Raw genomic sequence first — 13,052 nt, 5'->3', positions numbered from 1 at the left:
ATTCTTCAATCTAACGTGTTGTGGATTAAATGTATTTGGGTTTAGGGTAGCATTACATGCAACATTTTACTTGGTTTGCATAGCGTGTAACAGCATTTTACTTAGTCTGTATAGCGTGTAACAACATATATTTCTTTCTTTAATCTAGTGTGTTGCATATTATGGGTTAACTGTTTGTTGTTCTATCTCACAGTGCATTTGTGCTATGTTTTGCAAATGGAGTTCAAAAAGTATGATGACCTTAACACTTTACTTGTTATGTTGAGGGAGAAGTGGGCATTCAAAGTCTCCATTAACACCAATTGTAAGTGATCGCAACTACATTATATTAACAAGACTCTCTAAGAAAAAAGAGAGTACAATGCAGTCAAGCGTACATGCTTCGGTATGCTGATCCACAAGGCTACTTTTGTGCTGTTCTCTTACATAACATCATGGTTTGTCGAATCACTGAAACAAAGTTAATGGACCATGAGTTATGGTTTGCCATTGGCAAAAGCAAGGCGTGTTTATCAAAATAGGAGTTTATCACCGGACTAAAGCTTAGCCCACCATCTGATGTATTCATACGACCGTGTGAGGTTGTTCCTGACAAAATTCATGCGAGATATTGGAACGGGTAGCAAAGTGTTAAACTGCAAGCATTGCTTGATACGTTCCAAGGAGGCAACTTCCCGGGACTAGGAGACATAACTAAGATGGCACTCATCTTGATCATGAATAATATTTTATTTGGTCAAGACTATTGTGAACGGGTGACACCTTGGCTCTTGTCATTAGTGGAGAACATCGACGCTTGGAATGTCTTCCCCTAAGGTCACTATGTTTGGAGGCTGACCGAGAACTACCTATTGAAAAGGTTCGAAGTGCTTGTCACAAACTTACAGAAAGATAATCGTTTACCTTACAACATTTACGGATTTGTGTGGGTGATACAGGTACTGTAATGTAACATTTTCTAGTTTTCTTGTAACATAATAATTTATGATTGCACTCGTTTATCATTTACGGTATGATAATGGTTACATTTGACTTGCAGTTCTGGGCAATGGACACGATTCCTGATTTTCGGAAATTAGTTGTCCCTTCCTCTCCTGAGATGACGTTTACCCATGTATGTGCAGATAATAGTGCAGTCAAAAGTTGAAAGACTTTTACAAGGCAATTGAAAAGTTGGAGTCATCATAGTAAGTGAGTGAATAGCTACTAATTTGTATTGTGAATCTGTGTAACATTTATGAAAAAAATTTATCAAAATACATTTTTTGCAATTGTGGGCACACGAAACCTTGAAGCCTAAGGGAATATTAGGTGGACATTGATGTCCCCTTATCTATGGGGCACTAGTACATGCTAATAGGGCACATAGAGGATCGAGCGAAATGGGGTTTAGGTGCGAGGGTAAAGAAGAGAAACCTAAAGGAGAACAGAGCTGTTGGTCTCGTTAAATGGAGGCGCACCATCGCTTCTAGAGACGATGAGCACTCAGGCCTTGAGTTGATGGAGGAAAGGGACGAACATGGCAATATCAGTGAATTGCCGGTAAGGACGGTTCTTATGGTTTATGTTTAAAAATTTCATATTTGATTATCGAATAACATAATAATATCTATTATTATAGTTGACTCATGTTATGACATCTCCTCATTGACCGATAGGATTTGCTTAGACGCATAGTGGTAATGAGCCACCGGTAAGGACGGTTCTAATGGTTTATGTTCAACAATTCTATATATGATTATCGAATAACACTGTAATATCTACTATTGCAGTTGACCCACGTGACGACATCTCCTCAACGGTCAACAAGATCTGCTCATACACACAATGGTAACGAGTTGTCGGTAAGGATGGTTCTAACGATTTATGTTCAACAATTTCATACATGATTATCGAATAACATAGTAATATATGTTCAGACATCTCTTCAACGACTAACGGGACCTGTTCAGACTCACAGTGGTAATGATCCGCTAGTAAGGACGGTTCTTATGGTTTATGTTCAACAATTCCATATTTGAGTATCAAATAACACAATAATATCTATTATTGCAACTGACCCATTCGACGATAGTCACTGACGGTGTAGTCACAGCCCTTCAGCTGCGACGGGCATGTGGAAGCAGAGAAGAGACATGTTGGAGCTGAAAGCTTCAATTCAGTCATTGAAAGACACAATGTAGACGTTTGAGGATCGTATTATTTGTCAGATTCTAGATGACATGAAATTACGAGTACGTTATTCTAGCTTTGCTCATATATTGGTGGTTTACGTTTAGTGGGTGTAGTCCTATTTTTTATTTTTGGTTTAGGGTTCAGGGTATTTTATAAGTAAACAAAATTTCTCATTTGTTTCATTATGTAGGGTGGTGCTTTATCTCACCATGATGGTGAGCAGCAAGATGATGCCAATGATAGGCAAGATGATGAACTTGGTGTTGATGATGAAGACATTGACCATGGCATTGTTGGTGCTGAAGGAGACAATGTAACTCATGTTGATGATGTTGTCGATGATGCTATGGCAGGGGATGTGACCCTTCAATCAGTTGATGTTGAAAGAGACCATCTTCCTCAAGCTTATGCAGTTGTCATGCAACTGCGAGAGGGGATGAGGGCCTTGAATCAGTTGAGACTGAAGGAGACCATGTTCCTCAAGCCGATGAGGTTATTGAGGTAGCTGCTAGAGGGGATGGGAACCTTGAATTAGTTCAAGTTGAAGGAGACCATATTCTTCAGACCGATGTGGTCATCAAGGTAGTTGCGGGAGGGGATGGAAACCTTGAATCAGTTCAGGCTGAAGGAAAAACTGATTGTTAGAGCACTTTTGAAGGCAGCGCATCACGATTGTTATCATTAGAGTTATCCAATGTCCAGCATCGTGAAGCACTAATTTTAGACCCAACTGAATAGGCACGTGTCACAATGGCTATCAAATACATGGCAAGTTTGTATGTTAACACATTGATAAATCGTCGAGATGTCAAGATGTAAAACCCGACCCTATAAACACATGTCATGACATACATGCACTGAGTAGCATGTTATTATGCTAGGAAAGCACCTAAGAATAAACGAAACCCGGTATCGTACCTAACGATACACTTGAGTTGATTTAACCTTGAACTAGTTTAAATAGGAATTGTAGGATGAAATTTAATATTTTATAGTCCAGGAATGACTAAAAATTATTGTTCGGAGTTCGAGGGTGCATTTGGGGTAAAAATCGTAATTTTCACCACCCAAAACTTGTCAAAATCATAGGATTTATTTATTTTTGGTATGAACAACTATGGTATGTTAAGTGGTGAAAAATTTAAGTTTAAAGGATGAAATTTTAAAAATGGGCCAATGGAAAAATGACACATGGCACTTTTTAATTATTTAATGTTATTTTAATGGAAAATCAGCCCATTTAAACCCCATGCTTGAGGTAAGAGATCTAAAAGTGACATCAAGGGCTGGCCGAATTTCAAGGGGGGAGAAATTGAAATTTTTAGGTTTTGATTTTTAGTTAAATTGATAGTTTTTGTTAGTTAAATGTGTTTAGAAATTAAATTGGGCAAGAAAGCATTAAATTTTCACAATACCCACCCTTGGCCGAATCTGCAATGAGGTACAATGATGATGATCTGATTTTTATTCTAAGAGAAATGAAGAGAAAATGATGAAAAATGGTTAAATGTGATAAAAAACAAAGTAGAAAATTTACCGAGTTAATATCCCATTTTTGGTCGAATTTTCCAAGGAGAAAAGTGAACTGATTTTGGTGATTTTAGAAGGTTATTGGCTGATATTTAATGGTTAGAAATGTTGGAGAGAGAATGGGACGATTTAGAGCTAAAATGGAGAGCGTTAGCAATTTATCGAGTAAAGTACCAAAAATAGGTTAATACCGCGTTTAAGCCATTTTAGGCTATTGCATTTCATACCATTTATTAGTATAGGATTTAAGTCAATTATATAGTGATTTAGCATCAATGTGGTGAATTGGGTAAATTTTGCAATGTGTCTAGGAGGAGAGCCTTCCGATAAAAACAAGGAAGTCGTACCCGACCAACAGTGATCGGGGTACCTAGGAAGCATTTCATCTGTACAAATGGTGAGTAAACCTATTATTATTATAAATTATCTAGAGTTTATTTTTAAATGCTCTTTATGTATTTTATGAAATGAAAACGAGATTAAAACGAGATTTTTGATGTTTTAGAAATAAATGTGACAAATAAAAATATGTTGTGTTGATTATGAAATTGAGTAATTGGAGGCTGCCAATTATTTTGAAATATATATTTTCCTATGAATGGCTTATGATATATGAGTATATGTGGCTATATGTTATAATTACCTTGGGAATAAATGTAAGCTGTTTTTACTATGCAGGCTGGGTAAATAAATAAAAGCCATGTTATACTGTCGAAATTTTATTAAAATTGGTGGGTTAGTCACTACAGTGACGACTTTTAGTGGACTGCCTATTAGAGGGGCACGGTAAACCCGATTTTATAGTTACTTCGGTTGTAGAGGTGAGGGTAACTCCCGAGGTAGTGTTAGAGTTCACTTCACGTCGAACGCCCACGTGAATGTGTAACTCGGCCAACGCCAAGGAACGACTTGTTTTCAAAATTAGAATGTGTTTAACATGTAAATATCTTAACAACCTTGGCAGACTCGGTTAGATGCCTCGGCCAAGGTATCCCCGAGGACTAGATTTTGGCTTGAGCGATGTTTTTAATAAAGGTTATAAGCCTTGACAACTGTTTTGTTAAATTACAAATATTTTATGGTTTAAGAAATAAATTGAAAACCTTATGAAATGGTTTGTGATTTGTTGTTTAAACTTGCCTCCATTTTACTCGCCTTTAGATATTTATGATAATGTCTGTTTACTCATTGGGATTGAAAAATCTCACCCACCTCATTTCCAAATATTTCAGGCCTGTGGTAGCTTGTAGATATCCAATTTTGTCGAGGATTTCAGTTGACCCCTCTATCCCACAGACAGTAGGTTACTATCACCAATACTGGGTGTATTTATGGGCCACTTGTCATTGTAATTATTATTGTACATTATAACTTTGTAAATTATTGTATGTATGAATTTTTTTTATTCTCAGGCTACAAAAATTATTTATGTATAGTTCTATAAAAATTGTTTTATAAGAAAATGAAATATATTATCAAATATTTTTATTTAGTTTAATTAGCCAACTCTTCACTCTAAATGAATGATTTAGATTACAAAAATTTATTTTTAATCGGCAGTGGATATTTTTCTACCATACGTTATATCTTTATCAGGTTTTGAAATTTTTTGATAAAAATGACCAAAATACCCTTATGTGGCGAAAATTTTATTTTGATTGTTTTTGATCTAAAATAGTTTATATTTTCTTAAAACTCGATATTTAACAACGATTGCTCATAGGAAAGGCAAGAAACTGATTCGTTAGCCTTGCGGGGTTTCGATTGGCATTCCGGATAATGAGTGTCAATCGGGACGTCGCGGCGGTTGTCATGGGCCCGAGAGAGGTTCTGGGTCGTGAGACAAGAACTCAATGATGGAAACATACGAAGCTTTCAAGAATGATGATCGTGTAAGGTAAGCTCATAAATAACATTGTAAATACTGTTTTTGAATGAAATATTAATTCACCCAACCTTTTTAAATTGATTCTGTTATATGTGCAGGCAGAAAGTCGAGATCTTAAGGGATCAAAAGCCTAACTTTTTCACATCATTAAAGGATCCTCAAGAGGAAAAGATAAGTGAACAAATTGACGCATGCCTTAATGTACTATGTAAGTGACTTACAAGGTCGAAGTCCAAGTTGTACAACACCCATGCATGTGTGGTTGATGCGATATTCTTCATAAGTTTATTTGAAAATTTTTCAATTTTGAAATTACATATGTGTTTTGGACTGCATGACCTGTACGCTGATGTAAACATATTTCACAAGACACCATCTTTATGCTTTACACCACATATCTAACTAAAGTTGAATGATCGACTATGAAAATTCTAGTTGAGTTGCGGATGTACGTGGAGGGTGGTAGGCCGAAATATAGAAAAAATCAGAAGATGTCGATTTCATCCTTACTTTTTGCAATGTGGGTGGGCATTAAGTTGTTGTGAAGATCGACTTGGTGAAGTGGACGATAAAGGTGGTGGACTCCGCAAGAACTTCTACTGCTAAGGATATCGGATTGCATGTAACTTATATGACATCCCTTATGATGATGATGATGCCCATCATCTGCCACTAATTCGGTTATTTCAACAAAACGCGCTGCAAGACATGAGATTCCACGCCGGCACCATTGGAACTCATTTGCCAAAATCATTAGTGCATCACTAGAATGATAGTGCCAACTGCAGTATAATTATAGTAAGGTACATTAATGATATTTTGCAATTAGAACCGATCAGAGTTAAGTAGAAAATGATTGCAAATATGCATAGCCAATACGCCTTAGAAATTTTTAGCAATAGTTGTGAAAGCGAGCCCCTCTTTGTGTAATGAAAATATGGGAAGTTGTATACACATTTTTTGTAGATACAATTAATTTTAATATACGTATATTTTATACATTAATTTTTCATTTTAGACACAGTGTCTATAATGATCGAAAGATGTAAATTAAATTAATTGGTTGTTTTACCTTCAGCTTGTGCTTCTTTTACTGATGGTGTGTCACAACAAGATGTAAATGGCATTTAACAAGCATGGCGTGTCACCCTAATATTGCAACGGCTCAGCATGTCACAACAATATGTAAACGACGCCACACAATTGAAGTGTGTTGTGTCACCCTATAATACTGCAACAACTCAGCGTGTCACGACAAGATGTCAACGACATCTAACAAGTGTGGCGTGTCACCCTATAATACTACAACCACATGGCGGCGTGTCATGACAAGATATCAACAACATCTAACAAGCGTGGCGTGTCACCCTATAATATTGCAACGACATGGCAGTATGTCATGGCAAGATGTCAACAACATCTAACAATTGGAGCGTGGCATGCCTCTTTATAATACTGCAATGAGTTAATGTGTCACGACAAGATGCCAATGACATAGGTGAAATTAGAGCATGGTGTGTCACCCTATAATACTGCAATGACTCAGAGTGTCACGGCAAAATGTAAAAACATAGGTGAAATTGGAGTGTGGTGTGTCACCCTATAATACTACAATGACTCAGTGTGTCATGACAAGATGTCAACGACATCTAACAATTGGAACGTGGCGTGTCACTTTATAATATTGCAACGACTCAGTGCGCCACGAAATTTAATAATTGGAGCATGTAACAATATAATATGACAATTAGTAAAATGTTGTTGTTGCTCAAAATTTGAGTTTTGTGAGATCATTTTTTTGTAGAATATCTTTCTATGACTTACTTATCTAAAATTATAAAACTTGTTAAAAATTCTATTCATCGACATAAATTAAAATATTAGAATTAAATAATATATGATCTTACATAGCAAATTATCAGGTTCAATAACAAACAATATGACAATTTTGTATTCATTGATCAAAACTAAATACAAAATTCAAATAATCAAATAATATATCTACAAAATAAATCAACAAAAGAAAGACTCATAATATATCTACATATTCCTTCCAATGTGGGTTCGCCCATGGATACAACAACGACATTTTCTTAGTCCATTATTAAACCCTAAACACAAAATATGAATGTAAGAAACTTTAAGAGGAAATTTTGAGAAAGGTACAAGACATGGCTCACACATTTAGTTAGGTTGACAAATTGTCTTCATCTACAAGACACCTTATGTTCTTAGACATTGTCTTTCGTATTATACAAGTGTTGCATGTGTGATCGGTTTGTCTACAAGTTGAACATGCTTTTGGTCGTCGTCTTCGTGGAGGCACTGATGACTTGGAGATGGTGCTTGATTTGTGGATGGAACTATAAATGGGGATGGGCAATTCTATCTATTATCCCCGTACCTCTTGCATTGTGAACATTTCCGTGGTCGATTGCCTTTAACAACTAATGGAATCCTTTTCCTCCTAGGTTTTCTTGTTTGGCCACACCAAGGTGGTGGCAAAACGATGATTTGTTCCAAATGAAGGGGGATGTCCTAGTCACTGGGATGCCCTATCGGGCGAATGGACCCCACGTAACTTTCTACCAAAAGGTTGTCTTGTAGTAGTTAGTGCAGAATTCAACAGCTTCATGTTTGCATTTACTGAAAAATCTAATGAATTCAATGTTGAAGCATAATGTAAAAGCTATGTTAATCAGGGTTCAAATAAGAAATAAACATATCCTTACCTTGTTGCCACAATGGCATGGCTACATGGTAGTAAATCTGTTTGGAACTCATAACATGAACACATATTCCTCGACAAGTTTACAAGTTCGTCCATCTTCTCGTCTTTAACTTTGAACTCTACTTAATTGATAGGTTTAACTACAAAGTGATGTGCATCATTGAACCGTTTGCTTAACTTCCTGGCAACCTAAGGGCTGAGGGGCATGGACACCTTGATGACCTCCTCGTACCGATCATGGAACCAACACTAGAACATGTCTTTGATGAACTCGATCATAACAGTGATTGGCATTTGTCTTGCATGCTTCAAGCATGAGTTAACACATTCGGCAATGTTAGATGTCATGAGTTGGTATTGCCTTACGGGTGATCGTGCACATGCCTATCTCCCAAGGCTTATTCTCATAAGGTCAAAATGGGCTTTCGCATTAATCTGCTTGAGCTAGTCCATATGTTTGTTGAAATCGAAAACCTTATAGCAGTATTGAGCATGAGTGAAAATCATTGAAACGTCATCATGCTTGAACTTGTTTTTAAAGTTTTTCTTCAAGTGGTAACCGCATAAACTGTGGTGTGCTTCTGAGAATGCATTTTGGATTGCTTTCTAATGTCGAGATGTTGATTAGAAATGAACATAGTGTTTTTAGGACAACTAACCACATAATGTAGCTTGCTAAGATACCACGTCCACGAGTCTTCATCCTCAACATGGCCTATTCCAAATGCAACTGGATATGCGCACTCATTTGCATCTTTGCATACAGCAACAAACATAACACCTTTGAACCTACCTTTCAGATGTGTTGCATTAATTGCAACTATAAGATGCATTACATCCCTAAACCCCCGAATATAAGCTCCGTATGACCAGAAATAATATTTGAATCATTGTGCCTCTTAGTAGCCACTGCAGTGACTGTGCTAAGATTTTCTCATTCCAACATATAAAAATACGAGAGTAGTAGTTGAAATGACTCCTTAAGGGGACCGAAAACTAGCCTCTTCGTACACTCCTTTGCTTGCCAAGCCTTACCATACAAGCATTTCGATCCCTACTAAACCCTCATCTCACCAATTATGTCTTTAGGTCTCAATGCTACTCTTTTAGCTTGAAGCTTGTGTGACATAAGTTCACCAATTATTTTCACACTCGTGGTTCGAAATCGCCCTTGCAAACCATCGACAATACACATGTGTATTTTGTGGAAGGTCCGAACTTGCCAATATTCTTCTTTAGGTAACTTCATTGCAGGCACACTGAACTTGCATGCCTTGTCCTTACAAGCAACCTCAAAACAACCTTTACATGACCTTTTTACTCTTATCTCAAACTGCTTTTTTAAAGCCAACATGTTCAAAGCTCATTTCAACTCAGCCTTTGAGGAAAACATTATTCTTTTGTATAAGCGATCATTAGCGCATGTCAACTCCTATATGGTAATTGTTTGGAAGGAGAACTTTTCTGCAGCTAGAATTAGCCACGTATGAGATATCCTTACATTTTTCTTTTTCTGATAACTATCATCGAGCAATGTTTTAGGCGAACGAATGTCGTTGTCACCAGCGATGGGGTAATTGTATATGGGGTCATCACACTGAACATTTCCTACATCAACACCTCCAATATGTTCCGTTTCACCTTCCACATTATTGCAATTTGAAATGTCACTGTCATAAAGCTAATCATTGTCTAAACTGTTAGCATGCCATTCATCAAGCCCATCATTTGAATTGTCATCAAATCTATCTTCACTAGTAAAGAACAAATCCTCATTTTCGTTATCAGATGCAACATTATCCTCTAACGTCGCAATGTCATCCTCCAACGTCGCATATTGTCCTCAAGTGTTGTAGTCTCATTTGAAAATGGCATTACATTCTCTACAGTTTCACCAGATCATTGTATTTGTTAGACAGAAGCAAATAATTAGTTCGATGCATATGCTGATCGAAATTGTGTAGCACATTGTTTTGTGAATGTCGTGTGTCTACTGGGTTAACAAACTCTTGTGCATACATCAATTTCATTGTTGTGGGTTAGGGACTAAATGTTGTGGTATATGTGAAGCATTGTAAATCTCATTTTGATTGAGGTGATTACCATGTTGTACAGCTTTGTCATGTGACATAACATTTATATGGCATTCTTTAATAGTGACGTACACTGCCAGAACATTTCTCTGCTCTAGCAGAATTAATGCAACATCTTTATTGTCCTTGATAATTGGGAGTGATAGCTCTCCAAGTGTACTGATCAATGCATGTAACTCAATCTCGTGAATTTCTGAGTTTACCCCAATAACATCTTCAACCAGCTTCGTCAAGCCCGCAAACGACAAATCTGTGAGACCTCACCTTCACAGACATGTAGTGTAGGTAGACCTTATGATGTGGAGTAGGGGTAGTTTGGTCATTTTCTTGGCAAGCTCCTAGAAGTGGGTTTTCTAATGTTATTAAGGCCTAAGTAGGCCTAAGACATAAATGAATGATGAAAATAAGGATAAAATGACGAAGGAAATAGAAATAATGATGATTTCCAAGGTAGAGGCAAAATGGTCAATTTTCATCTCTGGTCAAAATTTTCAAGTTTTTGTGAACCCGAGTATTTCTAGACTATTATGGACTTTGCCTCAGTGTCAAAAGAGTAAAAAGATTGCACAAAGGATTGGAAGAAGACAAAGCCAACTTGTTAAGGGCATTTTCATAATTTAAGTGAAGTTTGGATAAGCTTAGGCTATAAATATCTCAATTCTCCAGCAACTTCCTCATTTTTTCAGTAGCTTCTTGTTCTTCTTCCTCCCATCTCACGTTTCTTCATCTTCCATGGAAGCCTCCCTTAAAGCTTCCATAACTCTCTCTCTCTCTCTCTAGCTTCAATTTCCATGCTTTTGAGCACTTTTTCATAGAACCTTTTGTGCTCTTTCACTCTGTCACCTTAAAACCCTCAAAAGTCTTTGTTCAGCACTTTCTCTCACTAGTTGAAAGTTTTAGAGAGAGAAAGAGAGACTTGCCATTGTAGCTTGAAAACTCTTGAAAAGGAGTTCAACTATAAGTCCACCAAGGTGAGAGATGAGTTAGGGTTGATTTTAAGTGGTTAGAGATGGCTAATAATTAGAATTGTGTGCTGTTATATTTTTTATGGTTATATTGTGTGTGATAGGTTCCAACAAGGCCTCACATGTCCGTTTGAAGTAATAATCGAAGTTAGAGTCAATTAAAGATTCAACAAATATCGATGAGTGAACTTACATCAAAGTGTTTCTGGGACATACATATGTGTTGGGATGAAACATTTAAATGATTTTACTTGGCTCTTCATTAAATTATGCATAGGAACAAGCCCTTGATAAAATGTTTTAATATTGTGAAAATGTGAAATGTGTAGAAAGATGAATCCATGTACTCCTATATTATGTTGGTATGTATATATATGAATATATGTTGTGCATTGATGAATAATGTTATGTGATGATGTTGAAGTGTGTGAGTAGGAAGTGCACACATGATGATGATAGAATGTGCGAGCATGGAGTGCACATGACGATGAATGAAGTGGGGTGGTGTACGTGTTTATATATGTTTATATATGTATATGTGATAGAAAGTTTATGATTATAATATGTGATTAAAATGAATAATGAGAAACTTGATTATTGTCAATGTGTTCACTTTGATGTGCAATATGGTAAGAATAGATTTTGTGGCATGTGAAAATCCCTTAATTGTCATCTGCCCTGAATCTCGTTGCAGCGAGAAACTCTCGAGTGGTGGGGGCACAAACCAGCCCTATTTCTCATTGTAATGAAAAAGAATTCTCGCTGCAGCAAAAATGGATTCTCGCTACAGCGAGAAACTCTCGGGTGGTTCCAAAATCCTAGTGCAGTACTTTCACTTTGACAATGATTTTGACCACCTTCCGGTTAGAACTGGGCAAAGTGGTAAACATCAAAGTTGTATCCCAATCTCTTAGATTTCTAATGGTCCAAAAATCATGTCAATTGGACTTCTGTAATAAGAGTTATGCTTGAAAAACCGAAACATATGCAAACCAAGAATGTTTCTCGCTACAGCGAGAAACTTGTTGTCATGCTTTCTACCTTGCTTGATTTTGACATATTTTTCACCCATTTAACTTCATGGATTGATCATGGGTTTTTTCATCTTATTTATCTCTTAAAAGCAGAAGCTAGGTCAAACAAGATTTTGAGAAGCTTTTAAATGAAACAGCTTTTTTTAAAGAACTAAATCTAAAAAATGAAAAAGAGCTTTAGGAATAGCTCCAAAAAGGAACTTTCTCTTTCTTTATTTTAAAAACACGTCAGCTTTTCGGGAGAATTTTTCTGTTTGTTTTAGAAATGTCTTCATTTTTTAAATATAATCGCAACATTGCCCTCTCAAAATTAGAGCTTATATAAAATTATTTATTAAAAACCCTTTATGGTAATTTTAACCAAAATTAGAGTTTATATAAATTATTTTGTCAAAAACCTTATCTATAAAAAAGAGCTTATAAAAGTAAATTTACCAAACAATTTTGCTTAATTTTGAAAGCTATTATTTTTCATAATAAATTTGAAGCTAAGAAAAAGCATGGTCAAATGTCAGTTAAAAATCTACTACACAAGTACACGTATTGAATAGATAGTATATAAGCAAGTAGAGTATCGATCCCACAAAGAATTGGTATAAAATTTTACTAAGTACTAAAATTAGAACAATTTAATCT

This window comes from Theobroma cacao, chromosome 3 (assembly GCF_053813885.1).
Source record: "Theobroma cacao isolate CCN51 chromosome 3, ASM5381388v1, whole genome shotgun sequence".
Taxonomy (NCBI): Eukaryota; Viridiplantae; Streptophyta; class Magnoliopsida; order Malvales; family Malvaceae; genus Theobroma; species Theobroma cacao.
Note: the sequence above shows the minus strand (reverse complement) of the source record.